General features: G+C 38.8%; 1 long non-coding RNA gene across 1 annotated transcript; it reads right to left on the reverse strand.

The window, feature by feature from the left end:
- Nucleotides 1–2,317: 2,317 nt before the first annotated feature.
- On the reverse strand, nucleotides 2,318–2,817 carry LOC113007680 (uncharacterized). Its single transcript, XR_013902925.1, has 2 exons — nucleotides 2,714–2,817; nucleotides 2,318–2,393 (listed from the first exon to the last, which is right to left on the reverse strand). It is a non-coding gene; the product is annotated as an uncharacterized LOC113007680 (long non-coding RNA).
- Nucleotides 2,818–3,659: the final 842 nt, after the last annotated feature.

Below are 3,659 nucleotides of genomic sequence, written 5' to 3' on the forward strand. Positions count from 1 at the left end.
TACGGATTCCGATCAAGCAGATCAACATCATCGGCACTATTAGATTCAATAGAATACATCACAAATTCCATAGACAAAAAGCAATATGTGGCTGGGTTATTCATAGACTTGACAAAGGCATTTGACACTATAGATCATGATATATTAATAAGAAAACTGGAACGTTATGGTGTCAGAGGGGTAGTTTTAGATTGGGTCCGGAGTTATTTAAGTGACAGAAAGCAGTTTGTGAAAATAAATGGTGGTTGCTCCTTATGTATGGACATTGCTTGTGGTGTACCCCAAGGGTCAGTTTTGGGTCCAAAATTCTTCAACTTGTACATTAACGACATCTGTAAAGTGTCCAAAGTATTAAAAGTGGTTCTCTTTGCTGACGATACAAACATTTTTTGCTCTGGTGATGATCTGCAGAATTTATTGGAGGATATGACTAATGAAATAAGTAAAGTGAAGTTCTGGCTTGATAAAAACAAATTATCATTAAATTTGAATAAATCTAAACTTATGTTATTTGGAAATAGTAGTTTAAATACTAATACAAAGATTCAAATAAATGGTGTTGATATTGAAAGAGTCAGTGAAAATAAATTTCTGGGGGTAATAATAGATGAAAAACTTAACTGGAGAGCTCACGTAAGATATATTCATTCCAAAGTATCACGAAGCATTGCAGTACTAAACAAGGCAAAACAGGTATTCGACAGAACATCACTTCATATTCTCTACTGTTCACTGGTTTCACCATACTTAAGCTATTGTGCAGAGGTCTGGGGCAATAACTATAAAACCACATTACATTCACTTTTTACTCTTCAAAAGAAAGCAATTCGAATCATCCACAATGCAGGTTATAGGGAACATACAAACTCACTATTTTTGCAGTCTGAAATATTGAAAATTGACGATATAGTGAAATTCCAAACAGCACAAATTCTATTCAAAGCAAAAAATAAAGAACTGCCAGGTAATATTCAGAGTATGTTTTTTTTGAAAGAAGGAAGTTATAATTTAAGGGGTTTTTGTAACTTCAAAACAATGAAGGTACGTACTACAAGAAAAGGCTTTTGTGTTTCTGTTCAAGGAGTGAAACTATGGAACAAACTGAATATGGAATTAAAGCAATGTCCAAACATAAAACTGTTCAAAAAGAGTTATAAAAATATGATCTTCTCGATCTATAAAGAAAAGGAAAATATTTAAATTAAGTGAATGTCTCTATTTAAAAACAAACAAACAAAAAATTCATGATGTGATATTATAGTATATAGTATATCAGAAATCTGTTCACTATTTTTATTACAAATTATATCAGTAAGGAAGCTGACTAAATATTCACTGATAATTTATGGGACAGGGGTGGGATTAAATAAGTGTATACTTCTTCCCACTCCCTTTCAACATGTAAATTAATCAGAATGTTTTTTTGTATGTAATTTGTATAGTATATATTTTTTTCTCTCATTTCTTTTCTAAATGTACTTGTATATTGTTCACATGTTGAAATAAATTACCAATCAATCAATCAATCAATCAATCAATCAATCAATCTTTTACTTTACCAGAACTGGACCTAATCTAAATCCTCTCTCATTCACTGTTGAAGTTCTAGTTCAATGAACACATGTGTCGCACTTTAAAATTAAAAGAGGAAGTAACTCACACCCAAGACTTATAACTCTGATATAAGTCCATACAGTGCGCCGACTACGGAGAACCTGCAAGTTCAGTTTTTTTTTAAATTCTCCGCACACTTGAAAAACTGTTTCTGTCATTTATCTGCCCAAGAACTTCATCAAACGGACCTCTATGGGTCCAGTAATCTTCAGCACATGTATATCACTGCAGCCAGTGATGATTTAAAAAACAGTTTCTTGTCTCAGTGCACCCAGCATTAACTTATCACATGGACCACACCGGATCCAGAAATATCAACACAATTGTATAGCCACACATACACAACTGATTCTTCACTTGTATCACAGCGGATCCAGTAATATCATCAGAATTACTTCAACATGGTAAACATGTTCCTTTGAAATCAACTTACCAATAAAACTCAAGACCACAACTGACTCGATTCTCTGAAATCCTGAGTCAGTTAAACACCTTGCTCAACTCAAGGTGTCCTTTTGTCGGACTTCCACGTCCGAAATTACTCTTTTTACTGACAAATAAGTCTATCCCAAAATGATCCTCTGATCATTAGCTGAACTGGACATGTGTGTGCTTAATAGACTGGCAAATTACAGCAGGATTTTCCTATCCTCGGTCAGAAGGCACAGGTGACTTATATGATGAAAGAGAGGGTCCACAGCAATGATAATTAGGGTTCTTTTAATCCAAACATCTCCAGAAGTGAATTCGTGTGAGTATATGTATATGTGTGTGTGGTTCTGTAAAATAACAGAAATTACAATTAGCAAACAATTAAAGTCAACCAAACTGGTCTAAATAATACAGAAAGGGTTGAACAGAAATGACTAAACACCACCCCCTGGTGGACACAAATGGGCTGCTGCACAGGGATAGACTCCATCTTTACTTTGGGCAGCTCAGTTCACAAGGGTAGCGCCATTTTGGTCAAATCAGCGTGAATATACAGTGTCTCGTGGCTACACGAACAGCTGGAAAACTCTACTAAGCATCACCCAATGTACATAGCTAAGTATATGATAAGTTACAACCATAGAACAAACAAATACAAGGCACTTACTTATCATTCACGCACACGCACTACACATGTTCAGTACAACAGCCCAGCTCCACCAGCGCTATCAAGGTGGACCAGCGCAAACACAAACAAGGGATGGGAGGAATGTACCATCTTAGCAGTGGTTAGAGGGGGTCCGTGGAACAGTCTATATACACAAATCACAGGGGTTTTCTACAGCCGCCCCCTAATGTGTATAGCACATTAGTAAACATCAAAAACCCATGTGAATATAACTAAGGACGTTCAGCTGACAGTTCAGGTAACGTGATAAGTTTTGACACAGGCCGTTGGTATTTATGTTCCCCAATAGCGACTTCAGCTACTCGCACCTGTCCATCCGGGCTGGGAAACACCTGTGTTACCTGTCCTACGGGCCAGGAAGCCCGTGGGAGCTGATAGTCCGCCACCATGACAGTCTGTCCCACTTTCAAAGGTGGAGTACTCTGGTTCCACTTCTGGCGAGGCTGCAGTCCAGGCAGGTAGCGCTGAATGAACTGAGTCCAGAACCGGTCCGCTATGACTTGGCTGTGACGCCATTTTCGCCTTCCAAGTTCTTCTCTGGTGCCATATACTGCCTGGGGAAGGGAAGCATCGCGCCGCCCCATGAGCAACATATTTGGCGTGATCGGGTCAACATCTGCAATATCCGAGGAAACGTATCCCAGTGGCTTGGAATTAAGTATGCCCTCTACTTCAATAAGAACAGTAAGCAACAAATCCTCTGGCACCGCTTGACCTTTGAGGGCAACTTGAAGTGCAGATTTGACTGAACGGATCTCCCGTTCCCAGGCTCCCCCAAAATGTGGAGCATGCGGAGGGTTGAAGTGGAAAGTGATGCTCTGTTCACTGAGCTTCTCCTGCAGTCGTGGCTCCATCACTTTGAATGCCTCCTGCAGCTCTCTGTCTCCTCCTCTGAAATTGGTGCCCTGATCACTCAGTATTTCAA

This window comes from Astatotilapia calliptera, chromosome 17 (genome assembly GCF_964374335.1).
Source record: "Astatotilapia calliptera chromosome 17, fAstCal68.1, whole genome shotgun sequence".
NCBI lineage: Eukaryota > Metazoa > Chordata > Actinopteri > Cichliformes > Cichlidae > Astatotilapia > Astatotilapia calliptera.